The sequence below is a fragment of the Uloborus diversus genome, chromosome 3 (genome assembly GCF_026930045.1).
Source record: "Uloborus diversus isolate 005 chromosome 3, Udiv.v.3.1, whole genome shotgun sequence".
Taxonomy (NCBI): domain Eukaryota; kingdom Metazoa; phylum Arthropoda; class Arachnida; order Araneae; family Uloboridae; genus Uloborus; species Uloborus diversus.
The window spans coordinates 88,178,761-88,194,084 of record NC_072733.1 but is presented as its reverse complement, the minus strand read 5'-3'; the positions used below and the strand labels follow the sequence as shown (position 1 = coordinate 88,194,084).

The 15,324-nt window shown below is 33.4% G+C and overlaps 1 protein-coding gene across 1 annotated transcript in view; it reads right to left on the bottom strand.

The window, feature by feature from the left end:
- The window catches only part of LOC129218194 (acetyl-CoA carboxylase-like), a 282,701-nt gene that overhangs the window by 210,516 nt on the left and 56,861 nt on the right, over positions 1-15,324 (bottom strand). The window lies entirely within an intron of this gene.

The window sequence follows — 15,324 nt, the reverse complement described above, 5'->3', positions numbered from 1 at the left end:
CGAGGAATATAAAATGAAAAGTTTTAAAGCAACGTCAATCATACTTGACAAAATTTTAAAGAAAAAAAAACTTTTTATGAATGCAAGAACAAAGGCACACGTGACCAATTCTAAAAAATAAAATACAATTAGCGACTGATATAGCGATAGCGACTGATTCTAACAATAGCCAACTGAAATATTAACGGTTATAGGTTATATTATTTTCTCCTGCCAAAACTTTAAAATATTCAACGAAAACACTGTAAGTAGTAAAGGCTGCACTAGATTGAAACAAAATTGCTAAGCATTGAGGATGTCAATATAAAGGTTTTTTTATCATATAATTGATATGATATAGTATCAAGGGCGTATTCAGCTCAAAATGGAAGAGGGGCGAAGCAATTATTTCGGCAAATCAGGGTGCAGGACAATGGCCTAAAATCATAGTTTGAAAACAATAATTATACATCTCAGCATGCATTTTCTTGTTTTTCTCAGTAAAATGCATTGATATTTTGCCCTCCCCCCCCCTCCTAAAAAATTCTGAATTGACAGGCCTGAGGGAGGCACTTGTCTATTTAAACTTTTTCAGGGAAGGAAAGTGGTTTTGGCGCTACATTACCTTGCGTTACCTGCATCCTCATCTAAACACCAATAATTTGTCCTTTTCAATAAGCACACAGAGAATAAATATACTTTCAAAATCAGTCACAAAGTTACTAGAACCAAACTCATCGATAAATTTAAAAAAAATTGAAGCAACCGTCTAAAACAATTTTTTATTTTTTCTTGTTTTTGTCCTTGGTTTTATTTTATATTTTTAGATTAAATGGGGGGAGAATTCCCTCACTTGCCCCCCCCCTGGATAGTATAAATCGAACTTATATAAAGGAAAAGTTAAGATAAAATTCCTTGCTATGAAATTAATATACTGTTGTTGCGATAAAGAGAAAGGAAACTGAAATCGAACTGGGTCAGTTAGAAATACGACAAGAACTGTGAGCTAAAGATTAAAATAATAAAAATTATGCTAATAAAACTGAATTTACAAAGAACAGTATAAGTTAGAATGAGCTCCTTATCTCTACTAAATCGCCAAAATATGTTCATACGATTACAATCGGATCTCGATAACTCGAAGCTTATAACTCGAATATTCCTTTATCTCCAAGTTTTTATTGGGTCCCAAACTCTTGAGACTGTTGCGAAAACTTACCATCACTCGAACTACCAATAATTTGAACGTTACAGCCGTCCCTTGGGACTTCGAGTTATCGAGTTGCAAATTTTGTGCTTTACTGGTGTTTTTTTTTTAAATCAATTTTAGTTTACATTAGAACGATCTCGCTTCCACGTACCGCATAAATTTCCCAATTTTTAGCTTTGAAGTTCAAATCAAGTTTTACGGATAGACTGATGTTAATTGAATCTTTATTTCAACTCTTGAAACAATTGTATAGCATATTTTTAGCGTAATTTTAATTAACTAGTTTATGGAGCCGTTAAAAATGTTTGATGCATGGAGTTAACTTACATAGAACAGATATTTTTATGCAAATTCTTTAGTCGTCAGTGGCCAGTATTAACAATTTCGTAAGTCGCCATTTTTTTGAAATAGTGAACACTCCCCCCCCCCCCTTTTTTTTCGCTTTGTTCAATCAGCTATATGATTTTTTTTTTTTTTTTTTCAATGTTTGTTGAAGTCAATAATCCTAAATACATTAATATAAATGGAAGGAAGTATAATTGTTAGGAAATAAATTAGTTCATAAAGGCTACACCTAGATTTCAGTTTAAAGAATCTCACTAATTACTTAATGCCTTTCGTACGCTTAAAGGTCATTAATTTATTTTTTGATGTGGTGATCGGGCGGAAATTACAGATGATTTTTTTATTTTTAATCGCCGTTTTTTTAATTTCTATATTTATTGATTTATTTATTTCATTTAGTCGTCCAGCGGCCGGTGGCGACCGCCAATTATGTCCTTTAGATTGAACTTCTATGAAGAAAATATTAAATTGAAACTATCCGCTATTTAATTATTACGATGTAGGGGAATGTGGGGCACAAGTAAAATGGTTAAGCTGAGTGAGTTTTTTCAAAATGAACAAATCGGAAATTTGTTTTGAAAATTACAGTACACAAAGAAAGAACATTCTATTTTATAATAAAACTTGCCTCGAAACAGTATTTTTAAATTTTGACACTTTATTTGAGTCTTCAAAAAAAAAAGTGAAAAATGTTCATCTTTTTTTCTTTTTCTTTTTTTCATGGGGCAAAGTGAAAAATAAAATATTTTTCTAAATGAAATATTTTGTATTCGGTAGTAAAAAATATTTTTGATCAAAAGAATCAGTAAATAAAATGTTAAAAGAATAAATGAGAAGATAATGAAACAATAAACAAATAATTTAATTAATAAATCAATTAATACATGAAGAAAAATAAATGAGCAAGTAAAAGAATGAATGAATAAAAAAATAAGTGAATGAATGAATGAATAAATAGTTGAATTACTAAATGAAGGAATGTAAATGAGTTAATTAATAAATGAAAATGTAAATGATTTATATTGAATGATTGAGTAAATGAAACAAACTATTTCAATTCGCCCCGTATGACTGATTGTAGAAAATATTTAAAATACAAAATAAGCTTAATTTTAATTAAATAAATATTTTACAGAGTATTAGAAGGTCTCAATTAATATTTAAAATGGTAATAACAGTAACCTAACCATTTTATAGTAACAAAAATAATTTTTGACTTACAACAAAATATTACAAAATGAGTATCAATTTTTTAAAATTGCCTGTATTTCCAAATGCTTTAATCTTCGGCGGTAATTTTTCCCTGATTGGAATAGACTACATATGGTACTACATAGTTAAACTAATACCAGATAGATGGAGCTAAAAGCAGAGTAAATATTTAACTATTTCACTTTGCCCCATGTTCCCCTACTGTTATTACATTAAATAAATCAAGAAGCAATGGCGTATTCAGTTTTTTCGTCTCATTCTTATTGCTTGTTCAAAAAATTTTAACTGTTTTTCTCATTAAATAAATTTATTAATTAATATACAAGATTTTAATGAAGTTCTATTGTATGAACTCTATAATTATTCATAAGTTTACTATATTGCTTAGCTAAACTACAGTTCAAAGACTGCAGTTTGAATACTGAAAAGGACTTGATGGCGCATCTGCCAGTGCGAATGCACATGTTAGAATCTAACTCCGAAATCGGACAGTGTCCGAAAAATAAAAAGCTCACAGCGCGAATCGATTATATTGACCAACGCCCTAAGTCTGAAATTTTACATTATTTTCAGAGTTAGAGCTTTTGAATTGATTAATTTACATTCGGCGAATCAGTTTTGATCCAAGTCCGATTTTTCACTGAGGATAAGCGAAACCCCCTAAATTTATAAATTAGACAAGTTAATTGCGGAGATGAAAATCAGTGAGGGGGAACTTAGGTTGATTTTAAGACTAAGTTCTTTGGGGGGGGGGGAGCAACATTAGCATTAATCAGGTCGGATTTAGACTTAATAGGGTCCCTAAGATACTTAGGTATGAGGCCCCTTTTGTAGCCCTGACAGCTTTCTGCCGGTGACGAAAAAGGTCATTTTTAAATCCCCCCCCAAGATGCATTTGTTTGCAATTGCATTTTCTTGTTTTTCTCTGTAAAATGTATTGATTTTACAGAGAGGAACAACACAGAGAGAAGTGCCCATGACGAGGCATTTGTCTATTTCAACTTTTTCAGGAAAGGGAAGTGCTTTTGGCGCTGCATTATCTTGTGTTACCTTCACAGCGGTATTAACCCATCTAAACACCAATAGCTTGTCCTTTTCAATAAGCACACATCAGAATAAATTTTCAAAATCAGTCACAAAGTTACTAGAACCAAACTCATTGATAAATTTAAAAAATTGAAGAAACCGTCTAAAACATTCTTTTATTTTTTTTTTTGTTTTTTTTCCCTTTATTTTATTTTACATATTTTTAGCTTGAGGAGGTGTAAATTCCTTCACTTGCCCTTCCCTCCTGGATACGCCCCTGTATAGTATAAAATGAACTTATATAAAGGAAAAGTTAAGATAAAATTCCTGGCTATGAAATTAATATATTGTTGTTGCGATAAAGAGAGAGGAAACTGGAATCTAACAAGGGTCAGTTAGAAATATGACAAGAACTGTGGGCTAAAGATTAAAATGGCAAAAATTATGCTAATAAAATAGAAGAATAAGCCCCTTATCTCGAATGAATCCCCGAAATATGTGCATACGAATACAGTAGGATCTCGATAACTCGAAGCTTATAACTCGAATATTGCCTTTATCTCAAAATTTTTATTGGATCCCCAAACTCTTGAAACTTGCGAAAACTTACCATAACTCGAACTACCAATAATTCGAACGTTACAGCCGATCCCTTGGGAACTTCGAGTTATCGAGTTGCAAAATTTCGTGCTTCACTGGTGATTTTTTGTTTTTTTTTAAATAAATTTTTTGTTTACATTAGAACGATCTCGCTTCCACGTACGGCATAATTTTCCCAATTTTTAGCTTTGACGATCAAATCAAGTTTTACGGATAGACTGATGTTAATTGAGTCTTTATTTCAACTCTTGAAACAATTGTATAGCACATTTTTAGTGTAATTTTAATTAATTAGTTTATGGAGGCAATAAAAATGGGAGTTAATGTGTTGTATAGAGTTAACTACAGAGGAGAAATATTTTTAGAGTCTCTGCAAATTCTTTAGTCGTCAAAGGCCAGTAATAACAATTTCATAAGTGGCCATTCTTTTGAAATAAAGGACAATCACCCCCCCCCTCTTTTTCGTTTTGTTCAATCAGCTATAGATTTTTTTTTCAATGTTTGTTGAAGTCAATAATACTAAATACATTAATATAAATGGAAACGAAGTTTAATTGTTGGGAAATAAATTAGTACATAAAGGTTACACTTCGATTTTAGTTCAAAGGATTTCACTAATTACTTAACGCCTTTCGTACGTTTTAAAGGTCATTATTAATTTTTTGACGTGGTGATCGGGTCTAAATTCCAGATGATTTTTTGATTTTTAATCGCCGATTTTTTTAATTTCTATTTTTATTTATTTTTTTATTTCATATAGTCGCCCGATGGCCGGTGGCGACCGCCAATTATGCACTTTGGATTGCACCTCTATGAAGAAAATATTAAACTGAAATCATCCGCTATTTAATTATTACGATGTACAGTTATTATATTAAATAAATCAAGAAGCAATGACGTATTCAATTTTTTCGTCTCTGTTTTATTGTATGTTGAAAAAATTTTAACTGTATTTCTCAAAAAATAATAAATAAATTTATTTATAAATGTACAAGATATTCTATAGTATGAAATCCATAATTATTCATAAGTTTACTATATTGCTTGGCTAAACTACAGTTTAAAGACTGCAGTTTGAACATTGAAAAGGACTTGTTGGCGCATCTGCCAATGCGAATGTACATGTTAGAACCCAACTCCGAAATCGGACAGTGTCCGAAACATATGCTCAAAGCGCGATTAGATTATGGACCAAGTTCGAAATTTTACATTATTTCAGAGTTAGTGCACTTGAATTTGATTAATTTACGATTCAGCGAATCAGTGATGATCCAAGGCCGATTTTTCACGGATGATAAGCAATACCCCCCCCCCCATTTATAAATTAGTCAAGTTAATTGCGGAAATGAAAATAAGCGAGTATAACATAGTTGGATTTAGGAATGAGCTTTTTTTTGGGGGGGGGGGCATTATTAGCGTTAATCAGGCTGTATTTAGACATAATAGGGTTTCTAAGGTACTTCAGGTATGAGGCCCCTTTTGTAGCCCTGACAGCTTTTTGTCGGTGGCGAAAAAGGTCATTTTTAAATCTCCCCTCCCGCCCCGAGTTTTTTGTCTTCTCCCTGTCACATAAGACCAGGCATCAACTTTTTTTGTGTGTCGTTTCTTTTTTTTTTTTTTGTTAATGTGTTTTGCCTGCTGTCTTTCTTGAATTGACCTTCAAGAGCGAGAATGATATCAAGACAATGCAGGGCTCCGCTCGCTTTGAAGTGGGTTTAGACTGAGCTGCCAACTGCTACGAAAAAATCGTGGTTTCTATGACGCTACGAAATCGTGTCCAAAACTTACGTTTTTTTTTCCAACCCCCCCCCCCAGAAAAAAGTTAAAGCATTACAGATAAAATCCATATTAAAATCATTTACAAAATACTGCTTTTGTGCTTTGCAACGTTCCAAATTTTTGTTTCTAAGTAAACAAATTGAATTTATATTAAATGATTAAAAAAAAAGAAATGAATTATTTTTTTCAAAATAAACTGTTACTTATCCTCTTGTCCAGGTTGCCACTGAGTTCCGCTACTAAAAATAGTTGCTTTTAGTAGAAAGTAATATGAAAAATAGTCTCTAAATAGTCGTCAGATGCAGAAAAGAATTTCCAGACTTGGGTCAAATCCTTTTTAAAGAAACATTTTCCGGTATGATTTTTTGATTCTTACTGTTAATTAAAAACATAAGAATGACAGCATAAACATTAAAAAAATAAAATAAAAATAGAAATGCAGCATTCGTGACATTTCAATAGCATTAAAATTAGCTCTCGTTTTCAAAAATGAATCTAATAACGTTGCAAAAAATTAAAAAGCAAATTTTTTCTGTCATTGATTTGAGAATGTAAACAATCTACTATATATTAAAATCTGTTCGCGTCCGTCTGTCGGTCTTGTCTGTCTGTCTGAAGATCGATCTTCTCGAGAACCGCTGCGAATCGAGAGTCAAACGAATACCGATCAATTCGAAATTTTCCAAAGAAAACAATAGGACCAATCTGCGACTTTAATTAGTGGAGATATTAATTAAAACGTTAATTAACATAACGTTATTCAGGAATTTTTATTTCTTTCCTGTTGCCATTTTGCATATGCGTGAGCAAGTAAAATCCTAATAATTGTTTTAAAAGAGATTTTTTTGGCTGCTGTCCAAATCTTAAAACAACGTTTCCATCTAGAATTTCATTTTAAATTAGTTTAAAATTGGTTGCCCTATTCGGAGATAGCCTTTATTTTATCATCTGTCCTTTTTTATTATTTTTTACAGTCAACGTTCTTAACTCTTTTCAGCATATGAAAGTTGTTTCTTTAGCTATGTTTATTGATTGCAGTGTAAGTTTATCATTCATCGGCCTCATATTTTGGTACACTTAGGATGTGCGACTAATAATTTTTTTTTTTTTGGACTTTTTCCCGTCACATGGATGAGTTTTCGAATTGTAACAAGTCTCTTTTTCTTTCCTGTTTCCATTTTTAAAATACAGTTCATATCGTTAAAAGAACATTTTAAATTAAGATTGTTTGGATTTCTATGTGAAACAGAGTTGAACAAAAGAGATTGTTTTTAAGGACTGATTTTAACGAAAGCTAAATTGGAATCTGATGACTTGGTATTAAATTAATGCTTATTAGCAGTTATTCAGTCTTGGTGCTTTAGTTTCACGTAATCAACCAAAAAGTATGTGTTATTCTATGTAAAAAGCCGATTGTAATTGTACATAAATAGTTTAGATATAGTTTATTAGATGTAATTCATTTTAACGTGAGCACAGATTATAGTTGATCATGCATATATTTTCATCTTTTGTGCTAATTGAAAATACTCATAACTTGCATCAGTGATAACTATGATTAACGTTAAAGAGATTTTTGCCAAAAATATGCTCTACTGGTGTTTTGCAAACCTTGCATTACGCGTATTTATTTACTCCTTAGCGCTTTAGAAACTGATGTCAGAGTAATACAAAAACATCAATTGGACATCTCTTTCATTTTTTAAGTAGCCCGTGCAACGCCGGGCACGCAGCTAGTAGTTAATAAAAATAGTAGCAGCGGAAACAAACTTTTTACGAAATTTACGAACGAAAATTTATTTTTGAACGAAAAAACAAAACTTTTCGTTCAAAAATATGAAAAATGACATTTTTCATCGTGAACATGTTTATTACATTTCATTTTTCTAGTTTTAAAAGCGCTTATTTTCAAAAAATAAAAGCGGTAAAATGCTTTTTTTTTTTTTTTTTTTTACCGGAAAGTAGGATATGAATTTGTAAGCAAATTTTCAACTTTTTTAACGTAAGGGGAAAAAAGAAGAGTTTTTATGTATTTAAGTCGCTTTTTCACTAAAGAAGTAGCCGCTCTTTACAACTGATTGCAAAATAGTGGTTTTTGGCAATATATTGGCTAAAATAGTCGCCGTAATCACCTTTGCATCAAAATAAAAGCTTAGTCGCCAGTGGCAGACTGTATTGTAATTTTAAACTTAAATTATTCACTGCGTCTGTAATCTGTTATTGAATTGCCCCCCCCCCCCCGGCCACGTAAAACTCTGCAACTAATTTCGATTTTAAAAGCTGGCAGCTCTGGGTATAGAATACCTCCAATAGAGATGCACTCTCTGAAATTTTTCAATTTACATTTCTTTGATAGATATTATCATACAACTACGAATACTAGCCAAAAATTTCATTAAAAAAGGCAGAATAGTTCTAAAATTGGATTTAAAACGCGAGAAAAATGTAAGCAATACCACGTGATCAAAAAACGCTCTCTCATTGTTATGACGTACGACACGCTTCGTACTTCGCTAGGGGGGAGAAACGAGAAACTTGCGCGTTTCTTCACCCACAACCACTATAAAGGGTCGCTAACAACTCTAACAACCACTGCCCACAACCCGCATGTGAAATCTTGCGGCGGCTCCATTGTATTTCGGCGGCCGATGGTTCAAAAATTTAGCCATCTGTATCAGCAACCGATGCTAACTTGGCTAAAACATCGGCCCATCCATCGGCCTTGAAAAACATCTAAATGCCGATGTATCGCCGATGTTTTTCGGAACAAAAAATCTAACATTAATTTATCTATTTTTTACTGCATAGTTAAAAGTAAGTACAGCATAGAGCTCGAAATCGGACAACAACGAAACCAACACTAGTTTCGGGCTTCGGAAATAGGACGAGTTTCGGATCACTACTGAAATTTTCACGACATTGCAGACGCGTATCAAACACTCACTCTGATGATAGTTTTAAGAGTTTTTTGCTCTTAAATTGAAACAATGACATTATATATTAGCACGTTAGTCGAACAATTTAGAGCAAAAAAACGAAGCTCAAATTTGGGGGATCATCCAATGTCGCGGAACAAAATTTCCGAAATTTTTTCTCTCCGGACATAAGTTAAAAATGCCGATATTTTCCTGATTTTAGCTTATCCATTTTAACTTAACACTAAACAAAAAAAAAATACTCGCATATTCTTACATAATCTGGCTCTTGATTGAAGATTCAACTGCAGCAAAAGCTTAATCATAAGAATAGGGCGGGAAACGCCGCTTCAGGGTCTGTATATTGGTTAAAATCCATAAAAAGTCATTATTTTCCTTCCTCTCTTTTAAGGCCTAAAAAGACTAGTTTTTTCACTGATATCCGGAATTTATAATTTTGTAGTTCGTCGCCTTAGAAAAGTGGTTGCATGCTGTAATGGGGTTGTTTCCTTCAGTTAAAAGTAGTCACTGACTTTTAGTCACTGAAATTGATAGAATAAGCAAAAATATAATAATAATAATAACATGGACCCAGAAAATACTTTCATTTTCCCCAACAGTTATTTTTTAATTAATTTTTCAAAATGTCCGACTTTCCAAACAAGGCCTGGTCTTGATGACGTCACAAATGATGCTCTTTGGCGCATCTTTCTACCGTGTTTCCACGTTATGATAATCAAAAATGAATAAAAATTGCGCTCTACGCTTGATATCAACCATATCGTTGCCAATACACGTGAGTAAAGATGCGAATTAATGTTTTGCTCTGTGAAGGGCAACACTGAATGGCATTTCATCATTTGCGATGTCATAGGCGGAAGCATAAACAATGAAAGCACACCGATTTAAGTATTTTTTTTTTTAAATATTAAACTTAAACAAATTATTTAAAAAATGGTCATATCCTATGTTTTTAAGCATGCGCTTTCAGAAAAAAATACTTTTAAAATTTTGAAAACGACCCCATTTTACTTTCACTCTGTTTTTATTTTTTTTTAAGAATGAAAAAGGAAAAAAAAAAAATACATTTTCTTAAATTCTACCCATTCAACTCATCCCCCCCCCCGATTATTTTGTAATGAACTAATTAAGAAAATCATTTCTCCACAGTTAATAAGGTGAGCGACTAAAGAAGGCAAAAATCAAGAAATTTAATTTAGGGAATCCTAATATCGTAAAATGTTAAAAACGTTTCATAAATGCTTTTATTATTTCGAGTCAATTATATCTTTCAGATAACTCTCACTCATTTAACCAAAAAATAATTATCCACTATTAATGATGTTTAACAATGTTTAGCATACTCAATAAGTATATTCACGCTCAGTATACTGCTGAAAAGGTTCTGCACTTCATGTTACAGTTGTTGTGTTATATAGAACTGGTTTTTGTGCTGTAATGAATATTAGTTACAGAGATATCCAGAAGGTGAAAGTTTTATTTGAACTTGTGATGTATTACTATTATTATAATATACTATCCAGTTTGTCTTTAAAAACGATTGCAAACCAGTTTTGGAAGCGTTAGGGCAAGGGATAGGATTTAGGCACACTTCTGCGGCAATTTTTCGATAAAAAAATCCAAATGTGCAATTTTAGGCGACATTTGATGATATTAGGGGGGAGGTGGTTAAGGAACCAAAAAGGAGTTCAGGGACTCTCCGCTGCCAGTTTTTAGAAATTGAAGTTCCAAAAACGCAATTTTAGACGATTTTCGGAAGTGTTGCAAGGGCGTATATAAGGGGGGGGGGAGCTGGAAAAAAATTTTAACCAAAGGTTTTTGGTTGAAGGTATTTGGTTTCAGTTTGCTCACTGATAATTTACAAACTTTAGACTACAATAATAATAATAATAATAAATAAATGAATGACAAAAATAATGATAGTGCTAATAATGCTTATAATACGTTAGATCAGGGATTTCCGAACTGGGTGCCGCAGGAAGAGGTGAGGGGTGCCGCGAAGTGCCCATGGTAATAACATGTACATAAAACTAGACTAGATGCCGTGAGAAAATTCTAATTTTTCAAAAGTTGCAGCGATCAAGTTTGGAAACCCTACGATAGAAGGCACTAGGCAATGGTTCAGTAGGGGTCAAGGGTTCCGTACCCCTTATTCAAGAAAAGAACGCCGTCTTGGGAAAGCGAAGTTATTTTAACAAAAATAAAAGTAAATAATGTTAGGGGAAAAACTCGATTCTTTCAAAAAGAAATCTTTAAATTAAAAATATTTAACAGATGCAGGTTGTTGCTTATCAAATTAAGTTCCCGTCTCTTTCTTTCACCCCCCTCCCTTTTTTCCCCTAGTCAGTCCGAAAAGAAGAGTTTTCAAATGTTTCTCACGTTAACTCTCGTCCCCTGCAAGAAATTTAAAATAAGTTTTAGTTGTTCGATTAGAGTAATAATTTAAATTGATGTTCTAAAAACGCATTTGTTTAGGCACTTTTCGACCATCAATTTCAAAACATTTCTGGAGGAAGGTCCCCGAACCAATATCCTTTCACTAACGTAACGATGAATTATTTTTTAATTAAGAAAAAACAACCGCCTTAAAAAACACCCAGGAACTAAAGCAAAAAAAAAAAAAAAAGAATTGGTCACATTTACATACGAATTCCTACCCAAACCTATAAATCAAATTTATTTTACAACTCCAGTACAAAAATCAACTAAACTAAACACCAAATTATAAAATAAACACTGAATTTAAATACTGTACCACAAATTGTTTTAATACCTAACTAACTATTATACGATCTCTTAATTTTTAATCACCTTTTGAAGTCAGTGCCTCCTATAACCTACTGAAAACCCACCGAATCCTGAGCTAAACAATAATTTAACTAACACGAAATTAATCTTTAAAACCAAACCTAGTCAGTTACAATAGGAAGTAGTTTAGAGGATTTCAATTTTGAAAAATGTCAGAGGAAGATCTCTAACCTTCTAAATGTCTCCAAAGATAACCTGAAATTGAGTTTTACCTTTCAGGGGAGGATTCTCTCTTCCTTTCCAAAATTTGCCTAATGTTGGGGGAAAAATCTCAATTGCTTTTGAAAAGAAATTTTAAAATAAAAAAATTCAAAAATTGCCTACTATTCATCGGGTAATCACACTAACGTTACCAAAACCGCCAACGTTTCCAAATATGGCCCACAATCACGTTTTTAAGACTTTAATTACGAAAACAATTCGGACGAGGCTCCGACTTCTCCCGTATGAAATCTGAAAATGAAAAAACCTACAATTTCGAAAAGTGGAGAGTATTTAAATCCCTCCTCCTAGTATCACTTAATATCTCTTTAAAACTTCGTTTTTTATGACTTCAATTTCAAACTAGTTTTCGTGGAGAACCCCAGAACCGCCCTACCCATAACATTATCGAAGTTAGTCTGAAACTGCGTTTATAGAACTTTAATTTCGAAAAAAATGAGCAGAGGGATGATGAATTTCGAACTTTTACTTTAAAAAAAAAAAATCAATTGGGAGGGCAATTTAAAGAAGCCCCGTTCCTTTCATTACCCTAACGTCAACAAATAGCCTATAATGGCGTTTTTAAGATTTTAAATTCTAAACATTTTCGCCGAAAGCCTCCCGAAGTTTTCCTCCTCGTAGCATCACCAGAGACCGTCTAATACTGTGTTCATAGAACTATAATTTCAAAAAATTTTCGGGGGAAAACCCCCAGAACCCCCTTTCCTAACTCGTTAGAAGCGAGAGTTTAAGAGTGTCCTCTTTTTTTTTTTTTTGGTTGCGACACTGGGTGACAATATGAAGTCCTTGCCCCACCTCGAAAAAAATGAGAAGATCAAGGCACCTGTTGCTCCATCCTCCCCCCCCCCCAAGAAAAATGGAAAGTGAAAAAAGGGGGGAGGAGAGGGGAATTGATCTTGGTTTTGGGCCCCCTCCAAAATAAAAACATATATACGCTACTGAAGTGTTGCGTAGAGAAGGCTATATGGGGGTTTGTCCCGGAATTTTTCCTAAATTGAGGCAGTGAGAAGCAAAGGGATGCAAGTGGACATTTTCCAGTTTTGAGTAAAACGCGTTTAAAGATAACATCCTAGGTGCTTTCATTGATTTATTTTTTCTAAATCATGCTGTGTAACAGCAACTACCAGGGCAACTAGTACCATCACTTGCCCCAAGACAGAGGAGAGGTTCATCTACCATATGTACTGGTTATCTCCAATTTTTAAATTTTGGCACTTGCATCCCTTTGCTTCTCACTTCCTCAGTTGTAGTCTTGAAAACGCGATTGCAGGTCGTTGATGGTAACTTCAGAGGAAGAGGTCCAGCTTAGGTACTCAACCGCAGAAATTTTTCAAAACTGAAGATCCAAAAATGTAACTTCAGGCCGCGATTGGGGCCACTTAGTTTTCGGATTGAGTTCAAGAACCGTTTCTATGGGCCAACCTTAACTGCGGCCCTATTTTTTATTATTTTCGATTAAAAAGTTTGTGTGAAAACTTTGTAAAGTTTTTCTTTTTCCAAAAACATTCAAAAGTTATGTTTTTCGATAGTAATATTTTAGATTTCCATCCTTATATTATTGTTTATTGAAATACAATAAATCTTTAGTTAAGGATCTGTTTTTACCTTTGAGCTTCAACTACTAGTGTAGTGGTGTTCCTCTTTATTTATTACAATCCTTTAAATCCCTCTCTTTCTCTTTTTATCTTTTCTTCTATTAGAAAAATATTTCTGTGGTCCTTGTATTTTTCTCTACTTTGCTGTGATTTTCAGTGGTGGCGAATCGGAGGGGCAAGGGGGGTTGCGACTGCCCTCGCACTTTTTTCATCACCAAAGATTGCCTCAACGTTAAGATTTCAATTTCAAAACACTCCCCCCTGGGTGAGGTTACCCGAACATTAACATCACCAAATACTTTCAGTTTTAAAACTTCAATTTTGAAATTCTTCCGGGAGAAAATCCCTGAGCGAACTCCCTCCTTTCTTTAAATTCAATGTTTTGACCTAAATTTGCGTTATAAAGACTCCAGTTTGAGGGGGGATATTCAGGAAGAGACTCCCCCCCCCCCGCCTAGATAGCGTAAAACTGCGTTTTTAAGACTCCAATTTAGAAAAAAAAATCCGGAGATCTTTTTCTGTCCACAAAGGATTTTCACGACTGAGTTCTTAGGATTTCATCAGTTAAAATAAATAAATAAATAAATAAATAAATACTGGGAGAACTTCCGAACCCTATCGTTCCTCCTTCTGAAATACCGTTTTAAAGGACGTTCAAAAAATGTTTTTAAACTCAAAATTTCTGGGAGAGAACCCTAAACCCCTTGCTCTAAGTTTACTAAAGATGGCTTTGATCCAAGAACCCTTTAAGACATCAGTTTAAAATTTTTTACCGGGAAAATTCTTCCTTACCCTTACATTATGAAAGACAGTTCAAACTCCTTTGTTTTTTTAATTATTATTATTAATTAGACTTTCTTTAAAAAAAAACATTACGGGGACAACCCTGGAAACTCCTCTCTATTCCCCAAGCGTTGAAAAACTACTAAAACGGCGTTTTTAAAACTACAATTACAATACATTTACGGGAGAGAACATTAAAAGCCCCCCCCCCCCCCAGTCACTCAAGATAGCCTAAAATTGTCTTTAACTTCCTTTAAAAAAATATGCCCGCGCACTTATAAGCCCCACTCGCCGCCTCTGGTGTGATTTTCAACATAACATTTTCATCAAAACAATAAGAAATTCAAGTGTGTCAGAGACCTTAGCTATTAAATTTATTTATCCATTCATTTTTTTAAATATGACTTGCCATCGATTTCTACAACGTACTGAATACTTTTTTGTTCTCTTAAGATTTGATTGAAACCTATATTTTGGCCGTCCTGAGTTAGCTTTTTCCATCGGCCATTTGAAACAGAAAACTGGCCATCAGCGGTCTTTGAACCATCAGCCTACTCTATCGAGCCTAGGACTGCGCGATGTCAGAATTTTAATACCGAGATATATCGCTCACCAAATATCGATATTTTCGATATATTCTTGGGGGTGGGGGGCAAAGGTTATAGTTTAGAGCATAATATATCGAAAACCAAAAAAAAAAAAAAAAACATTTCCAAATACCAAATATAATAAATAAATACAATTATTTCTCTAATTCAAAATCTTTCCTGGAGGGGGGGGGGGCGTGCAAATGGTATACTGCCATGTGCGAGTAAACGACAGTATCTGC